At 42.4% G+C, this 9,620-nt stretch overlaps 1 protein-coding gene and 1 long non-coding RNA gene across 3 annotated transcripts in view; one reads left to right on the top strand and one right to left on the bottom strand.

The window, feature by feature from the left end:
• Positions 1-9,620, bottom strand: part of DIAPH3 (diaphanous related formin 3) — a 562,409-nt gene that overhangs the window by 67,029 nt on the left and 485,760 nt on the right. The gene's annotated exons all lie outside the window — the stretch shown is intronic.
• LOC109303147 overlaps positions 4,117-9,620 on the top strand; it is a 12,445-nt gene continuing 6,941 nt past the window's right edge. Inside the window, exons 1-3 of the long non-coding RNA XR_002099019.1 lie at positions 4,117-4,192; positions 6,821-6,833; positions 9,234-9,240. This is a non-coding gene — a long non-coding RNA (uncharacterized LOC109303147). The remainder of the gene's footprint in view (positions 4,193-6,820; positions 6,834-9,233; positions 9,241-9,620) is intronic.

Raw genomic sequence — 9,620 nt, forward strand, 5'->3', positions numbered from 1 at the left:
ACGAGGGTACTCGTTCACAGGGAGGGGACTCCAATTCACCCATCAACACTGGCTGGGGAACCCCTAAAACTAGCTCCCTCTGCTCCCTTTCCCCACTCCCATTCTGAAAACAGCACAGGCTCATAGGGAGCAGGGGCCATTGCTAGGGGAAACTGAAGGAGAAAAAAAAGTGAAGAAATGGGCCAAAATTGTACTATCTATCTCTATCCTCATTTGCAATTGTATTTTAGTTCTTTTCCTTCTATTGCTACATAATTATGCTGTACGTTCTTGCATTCTTATTCCACTTAGGCCACTGACATATGTTAAAAAGAAGGCATGATGGAATCTGATGCAAAATCCCAACAACCGCGCCTCCTGCCATGCCACACAGTGAAGGTGAGAGATCCAATCATGCCATATTGCTGGTACAGGGGAACCCCCGTTCCCCCTTGAACTGTCAGTCTTCATTCTTGTGGCCGGGAGCCGTGTCAGCTGACAGCTCTCCCAGCCACAGGAGCATATGGTGAACTGCTGTGGCTGGGAGCTCTGATCACTGCTGGAACTCCTAGCCATGGGAGGGCAGTGTGCACCTCTGCAGCTGGGAGCTCCATCAGCTGATTGGGGCTCCCAGATAGGGGGGCTCACTGTGCTTCCATTGATGGGACTCCCCGATCAGCTGACTAGAGTTCCCAGCCTCTGGAGCACACTCCCATAAATTTACCAAATAAAATTTTATGGTTTTATCACACCATTAATTGAACGAACATGTGGGCAGGTCAAAACTTAAGACAGGGTTAATCAGTTAATCCCACCTTAAGTGTAACATGTGTCAGGGGCCTTAGGTGCTGGCAAACTGACTCATCCTCATACAATCAGACTGGCATCTAATCTAAAACTTGCTGCAATCTACTCTGAATGGAAAAGTTCTACAAGTAACACATGCTACTTATCCTTATTAAGTAAAACCAGCCAATTTCACTCAGGTATTATGATCCCAATGCCATAACCTTTGTACAAAATAAATTCTAGAATTGTTACTTACTTTAACTGGTCACTATAAAAATCTGATAGCATAACTCAGCTTGAATAGCTACAACTATTTGTTTGGCTTTGGTGTTACACTAAATTTGCTGAGGTGCTAACTCTTTTGTGAAACTGTTCTGTTAAAGTGAAACAAATATTTATAAGCATCGGTAATTAGCATCACAACGAATCGGTAAGTTCTTTCTTCTAAATAACAGTTTCTTAACTTCATAAAAACTGGGAAAATATACCACTTTTTCTTTTTACTTCTATCAAATCTTTTCAGTAAATGCCAATTTGATAAATACTGTAATATATTGAATTTTGTACTTTCACCGCTTAGTATAAACATTCTTTGAAAGAATTGCTTGTAAGAGTATATTTTGCATCAGTTATCCCAGTATTATCTGCAAGTTTGATACATTTTTTTCCAAAAAATGATAAAATAATATGGCTTAATGCAGCATTCTGGATAGCAGAAACTTTATGCTTTAAGCTTAAATGGCTCAATTCTCAGACATTCATTTGCTACAGCAAAATAATAACCCCCCATCTTTTATAATTATTTTTGAAATCATATGAAAAATTACGATCAACTACAAATGTTAACATTCTGCATGGCTAGCATTGATTTTAAAACACTAATTGGTAACAATACTGTTGGTGGGGTTGGCATGTTAAAGATTGCACCAGTTAGTTCACTGAGGTCCTGACTCAAAGCACCTAAGTATATACTTAAACTTATTTTAAATCAGCCTAATTAAACATAAAAGTTAAACATACTCCTGAAGTCTGGGTACTTAAGCAGAAGCTTAAATACTATATTGAACTGCAGGTCTCACAGAAGCAGCTCACAAATACAGTATATTTTATCAACATGACAAGCAGATTTGGCGATACATAGTAAAGTCAAGGGTAACACATCTCCTCTACATATTTTGCATGTTTTGGGAGGATTCAACAAGGAGAAATGCTTTATTGCTAGTTACTTTTTCTCATAAAGAAATTACTTATAAGCATTAACAAAAAAAGGGGACATAATGTGAAGTCGAAGGAGAAGAGGTCCAAATGGGCATGTATTAGCTGTTTGTTAAGCACATTTTTCCTAATGAATTGCCCTGTTGCTCTGTATCACTCTGATTACAGTACAACAGCTTTCATTACTCATTGCAAATAAGGCTTGGTGCCACCTTATTTATATTCCTATTGCAAATAATTAGAATTTCATGTTTCAATCAGTCTGGACACTTCTGAACTTGCTGTAAGAACATTTGACATTGTCCAACACTTGATTTCACCCCAAACAAGTTTGAAAACAGATTATATATGTCTATATTTATCTATACAACTGTGACATCTTTTCAAATGTAACAGGCTCAAATTCCTGCCAATAACATAGCTGAGGGAATCAAAATTCTACTGTAATTAGATCTTGCAAGCTGGGCTTCTCTAGTGGTAGAAATATCACAGAGGAGAAGGACAGATATTGAAAGCTTATTGTAACTCAAACCACTACAATTACTGCTTGAAAATGAACTCTACCATTACAAATAACTATGTAAATGTATTTTTAGAAGAATTTGAATGACAAAACTAAAGAAAAAAAAAATCAATAAAATATTAGTAACAGATCAATTTTGATTACACACTATTATTACCAAGGATTTTAAAATAATTGTAGTGGTTTCTCCTCTAAAGAATTTTTTTGTCAAAACGAACTTGGCAAGAAGAGGCCAAAAATGGGTAATTATGACACTTGTGGTATAGACATCTATAAATCACACTGAGACCATCAGTATCATTCAGACAGGCTGTGTAAAACAACCAGACGGTTACAACTTCAATCACTGATAACCTACTTTAGATTCAAGCCAATGACCTAAAGGTAAAAGTCTCTATAACCTGTTGTCAGTTTCTAATTCTTCCATTCTCACAACTTTTCTTTTAATAAAACTCTGTTTACCGAAACTAAAAACCAAACATGAACTTTAAACAGAAACCACAAGGGAGATGATGCTTCTTACTGCTCTATAAGTTTCAGATCAGTGACTTGGATACCACTTAGATATGAACATATAACACTGAAATACACATCTTACATATTCTAATTATTCAATATAGGGACCTACCAAAATCACCATTATGCAATTTTTGTGGAAAATGTGATTTCAAGTGGGGTCTGCAAAAAAAGCACAGGCTCTGTGATTTTGGCAGGCTTGCTGGAAAAAAAGCTGCAAGAAGAGAAAATGGCAGGAAACCCCGGAGTCCTGAAGCTTGTGGAGGGGGATCGGGGGGGAGAAGAGGGGAGAGGGAGCAAGTCAGAGGCTGAGCCTCTCATATAGGCTCAAATCCAGGAGCCAGTCCAGGGCTGGGCAGGGGAGTGTGTGTTTAGGTGCTGGCTTTTGTAGACATGCTGCTACAGCATGCATGATGCAGCCTGAGGAGGAACAAAGATGAACACTAAGAAATCCTCTAAAACAGACAAATATGTTTCAGCACTGGACCATGTAACATAGTATCCTGTATTGACCTTGCACGCACGTGGAGGCAGACTCTTCTGTACTGCTTGCAATGCAACTGGATGTGCCACAGAAAACTAGCACAGATTGACAGTTCAAGTCTGAGGCACACGTGAAGCGGAAGGCTGTAGCAGATGCTGAAGTTCAGAGCAACAAACAAGTGCCCATGTCCTTCCTCTTTAAAAGGACTACAGAAAACAACCTGGCAAGGCAAGAGAGAGCATTTTCCTTCATGAAGGCTTTAGCAATGGCAAACATCCTGCTGAAGAAACTTTATCACCGGAAGTTAAGGGACTACCTGAACCAAAATGTGCCAAGTGCTAGTAGTTTTCTGCATGCCAAGAAGCTTTGCTAAGACTCCCTGCTTCGCATGTATAGTCCACAAAGGCGGCCTTGACAGAGTATGACTCCTTCTTCAACTACCCTCAAGATAAAATGGACAGGTTGGCTGTGTTTCAAACTGAGCTGATTCACATCACGTCTGTCTTCTACTTTGTCTCAAACCATTGTGAAGGGAATTGTCAGCTATGGCATAGATTTTAACAAGAACTTTAACAAGACCTCAGCATTCCTCTCTGGCAATAGTATTTACATATGCAAGGCTTTCTCCAATGTGCTCCAAGGAATGCTGTCCAATGCTGTTCATGTCACCTGTAAACAGTAGGCCTGTGCGAAGCAGCAAGTATTCACTTTGCATTTTGCCGATTTGGAGGGACAGTGATTCAATTTGGAGATTCAAATCACTGTCCCAATTTGATTCAGCCAAATCGGATCCAAAGATTCAGTCACAGACTAAACAGGCAGCAGTCCTCACCATGCTGGACACAGCTGCCTCCACCTGGTAAGTCTGTTGTGGTGGGCGGAGGAGGAAGGGAAAGGGCATGGGGGGAGGCAGATCAACGCCCCCACAGCACGGGAGGGATTGTGGCTGGGACAAGCTACCCAGCTGGGGTGCGGGACTCAGGGAGGGGAACTCCTGCCACCGTGCACTGCCAGTCCGAGATGGCATAGGAACAAGAGTGTGCCACTGGATCTGCGCAGGGTGGGCAGGGTTGGGCTGTGCTCCAGGAGGCAAACACCCTTCTGCCTGGAGTGAGCTGCGCCCACATTGCACCCCTCCCCCCGTGCCCAGCTGGGTAAGTGACAGCAGGGCAGGGCATAGTCCCCGCTCCCAGCACTGCTGCACTCATGTCCCACACCCTCCCTGCCCCTCTCTCCGAGTCCCATGCCCACGCACCCTGGCTAGGCAACTTGTCTCAGCCCCAACCCCTCCCTCACTGTGGGGGTGTTGATCTGCGCCCCTCCCCACCTCCTCTCACCACAACAGACTTACCAGCCGGAGGCAGCTGTATCCAGCATGGTGAGGACTACTGCCTGTTTAGTCTATGGCCGAATCGCCAAAGCAGCGTTGAATCTCTGAAGCAGCACCAAATCTTTTCCAAATCAATTTCTAGGCTTCTGACTCGATTTGGACCTTTTAATTGGTCTCCTGATTCAATTCGGATTCAGACAGTCAGCTGCCAAATCGGGCCAAATCTCCTCCGAACCGAATTAGCTACTGAAGCTTCGCACAGCCCTAGTAAAGAGCACATTCTGTCCTTAGTAAGTGACATCTGGGGCACACAGTTCCCCAGTGTGGATAGACTGATGCCTTTTTTCAAGAAAACTTTGAAGCACTGTCCAGGCTGTAAGGTCCTGGGAGTCTGTCGCCAGTCAAAGTGGGAACTTACATGGTACTGTGCTGCTGCTACCAGAGCCTGACATCGCATGGTGGAATTTGTGATACATAGATTTCATAGACATTAGGGCTGAAAGGGACCTCAGAAGGTCATCAAGTCCAGCCCCCCGCCCAAAGGGCAGGAAGTAATCTGGGGTCATAGGATCCCAGCAAGATAAGCATCCAATTTGCTCTTGAAGGTGTTCAGTGTAGGTGCTTGAACCACCTCCGATGGCAGTCTATTCCAGACTTTGGGGGCTCGGACAGTAAAGAAATTCTTCCTTATGTCCAGCCTGAAACGGTCTTGCAGTAGTTTATAACCTTTCGACTTCGTCATCACTTGGGGCGCTCTGGTAAACAAACGTTTCCCCAGATACTGCTGGTCACCCCTGATAAACTTATAGGTGGCCATCAGATCATCCCTGAGCCTGTGCTTTCCCAGGCTAAAAAGCCCCATGGCTCTCAGCCTGTCATCCTAAGGTCTGCTTTCCTGACCTCTGATCATGCATGTGGTTCTTCTCTGGACTCTCTCAAGCTTCTCCATATCATTTTTGAATTGTGGAGCCCAAAACTGGACGCAGTACTCCAGCTGCGGCCTCACCAAGGCCGAGTACAAGGGGAGAATGATGTCCCAGGATCTGCTTGAGAAGCATCTATGGATGCAAGCCAGCATTTTGGTTGCTTTACTAGCCACAGCACCGCGTTGCAGGCTCATGTTCATCTTGTGGTCAATGATGACCCCCAAGTCTCTTTCTTCTGTAGTGCTAGCGAGCATAGCACTGCCGAACCTATAAGGATGCTGCAGGTTTTTCCTCCCAAGATGGAGAACCTTGCATTTTTTGGTGTTAAACACCATCAGGTTCTCGTCCGCCCATTTGCTGAGCCTGTGCAGGTAAGCCTGGATCACCAACCTGTCTTCTGGTCTGGATACTTTGCCCCAAAGTTTGGTGTCATCAGCAAACTTTGCCAGTCCGCTTCTGACTCCAATGTCCACATCATTAATGAAGATGTTGAACAATATGGGTCCAAGGACAGAGCCTTGGGGGACCCCACTGGTCACAAGGCACCATGACGATTGACTTCCGTCAATTATCACCCTCTGGGTCTGACCACGACGCCAATTTCCCAGCCAGCAGATTGTAGTGGACCCAAGGCCATTCAGCACAGTCCATTATCACATCAAGCATATGCAACACTACCAGCAGTTTGTGAGCGAGAAGTTGGAAGTCACACTCAGCAGATAGCGCATACTTAAGTTTCACAATCTCTTAGGGTGAGGCAACATTCAAGATCAAGTGACGTTTGTGGTTGACAATGGCACCCAGTTCATGGAACTCCTGATGAGGCTTGAAGATTGGCAGGCTGTGATCCACCACCCACACAAAAAGCTGATGGATTTGATAAAATGGGTTGAAGACAGTGTATCGCAAGAACTATCAAGCTTTCCTTGTGAAAATCAGTGCAGAAGGGACCTGTTCCAGGTAATAGCGGTTAAGCAGAACCAATACTGCAGGTATGAATCATAACAGCCACCGCTTCCCCCTTCCTTAGCGCTGTTTGTGTTTTGGACCCCAACCAGGTACCTATTCTGAGTTGTGACACAGCTATTGAAAGCAATTCTGGGATGGGGGAAAGAGCGTGACAATGAACAGGCTGCTTACCTGAACTTTGCCAAAAAATGCAAGCTTCCTGGGCCTGTGTGTTGGGATTCTGTCTGTGATTGGTTTCTACATTTTGATGCCCTGGCAAAACATTGCTTCACCATTCCAACAAACTCAGTGGATGTTGAACATGCCATCTCACTGTAGTGTTCACCCCAAAGAGACAGAGAATATCTGCAGCAACTGCAGCTGGGTGCAGCATACTTGCATTTAATAGTTAGCATGAATTGCCTCTCTCAAGGTTAGCATTCAGTTTCAGTAAACTCCTTTTTATAATGTTCTTTATTAAAGTGTACATAGTTGGTATTAGTTATAATTTATGTTATGTATAGCTCTATTTTTATAAGATATCTCAGTTTAGAGCTTAATTAAGCACTTAGATGGTATTAGTTTATGAAACATATATAGATGGTATTAACAAAGAACATGTAGTTGGTATTAGTTAATAAGCTGTGTATAATTGGTATTTGTTACAATTCATGGTGTGCATAGCTTTATTTTAATATTTCATGTTAGAGCTTAATTAAATGCTTAGATTGCTTAATAATGTGTTAATAGCATCCTCAGGCCTAATCCCCTGATTATGTCCACAGAAGGCTTTAACCACTACTTAAGATTGCTCAATAATGCCTCAATTAATGACTTCCACAGGTTTAATCAGGGGATTAAGCCTGCAGAAGCCATTAACCACCACTTAAATTGCTTAACAACATGTCAATTAATGGCTTCCATTAGCTTAATTAGGGGATTAAGCCTGCAGAAACTGTTAATTGATGCATTACAATCTAAGTAGCAGTTTGGGGTTATCTGGCAATCAGGGGGAGGGGCAAGACTACTGGGGCTCTGCAGCCAAGAGCTGAGGGGGCCTGCTGTACTCAGCCATGAAAACGTTGGCCAGCCCTCGGATCTGTCTGCAAAATCAGCTGGCTGCCACCTCAAGTTCAGTAAAAACCTAAATATAAACATTTGTGAAATGTCACTGAATGGAATCTATGATGACATTGATTAATTTAAATATTAATTGACAACAGAAGTGACAAATCTGAATTTTGTTGGGAAAAAATATTAATCTTTTAACTAACTTCCTGTTATAGAAAGATTCATCTAAAATCATAAAGGATTTGAAAAGAATGAATATTTACACAACATAATGGAATAAGGTACAAAGACATGTCAAGATGTCAAGGAATGAAGCTTAGTCAACAAAAAGAAAAAAATGAAAATGTCTTTCTTTGAAGAAGGAGTGACATTTTATTTGCTAAATTCATTTTTAACCTTCCTAAAAGGAGGAGTGAAACATTTTTTGTTCAAATATTAAAATTCTTTCAAGAAGCAGGCAAATGACTATTTCTTGTATTTAATATTCTCTCAGGTCTATCTAGTCCAGATTCACTTCCATACCTGCAGGCTCCTATACTCAAAATGTCTCCTGAGCAATACTGCTAAGGAGAATATATCCAGATTTGTGGCCTATGGGTGCTCCTTCCTACTCCACTGGTCCATGGCAAGCTGAAAAAAGTGACAGCTTTTATTTTAAGAATAGAAAATTATTCTGAGGCATTTATTTTCCACATTTGGTTCATCATATTGCTACTTTCTGACTTATTACATGCAGGAAAAACATCTTTTACCATCCTTAAAAATGGCCTCCTTTATCCTTGAAACTGATTACAAGTCAGAGACCAGAGAATAGGACACCTGGGCAGCATCATATTTCCCTTTGGTTATATGAGTCTGTTTTTAGTTTTTTAAGTGGCGTTTTTGGTATTTGTATGCAGGTAGGGATTCTGTTTCCTGGACACGTAACACTGTGGATGTAGACAATTATGTATACATGTACCTGAGTACAAATTCTGGAAACAAAATAGAAAAGGAAGGCCTTCCCATGCTTTAGCTGCACTGAGTGTGTGGGCGCTCAATTGCGAAGCTAAAGATGCAAGTCCTTTTCCCCCACTCACTTAGGGATTGGAACCTGCATCTCTTGACTTCCCAGCACAGAAGTTCAACTGGGTCAGGCATTCCCTGTGCCCTTCTCTGGTGCTTCTTTTGAAGCTGAACTACTTGCCCTTCCATTTAATACTCAATGGAAAAATGGATGGAGGGCAATATCATGCCAAAGTTTCTGCCTTGCTGGGACCAAGCATCCAAGTTAGAATACAGGTCTCCATTTCTTCCAGGCCTGCAGAATTCTCACTGAGCCATAAACCTTCTGGCTTGCTTTCTCCTGACCCCACATATCTCCTTCTCTTGGCTGTCCAGGAAACCAACTTCAAAAGGAACATGGGAGTGGAATCTGGATAATACCTGATTCCTGGTGCGGTGGTTAGAGAGCTGCAAAGTCAAACATTCGCATTTGGCAAGAGGGGTCTAGAACTGGGGTCTCTGGCTTCTCAGGCAAGTGACCTACCCACTCAGTTATTGGAGCTATAACATGAGAGGGTCCTTCTCCTCTACAGTCTAACATCTGTAAACAAGGTTTTGGCCTGCCTACATTTTCAGGGATTAAACACTGGTACATGCTTAGAAGGGGAACATGCATGTACCAGGCATGTACTGTATTTACCTGAATCCAAGACAACTCTGAATTTAAGATGACCACCCACAATAATTAGATACCATACATGGAAAGTTACAATTTTAAAAAACAATTTTTCATGTATACACTCTAATTAGTTGGAAGTTGTCTTAAATTCATCTCCCACACTGCTGGGGGGGGGG

The sequence above is a fragment of the Gavialis gangeticus genome, unplaced genomic scaffold (genome assembly GCF_001723915.1).
Source record: "Gavialis gangeticus isolate Ggan-Ray unplaced genomic scaffold, GavGan_comp1, whole genome shotgun sequence".
Classification (NCBI taxonomy): domain Eukaryota; kingdom Metazoa; phylum Chordata; order Crocodylia; family Gavialidae; genus Gavialis; species Gavialis gangeticus.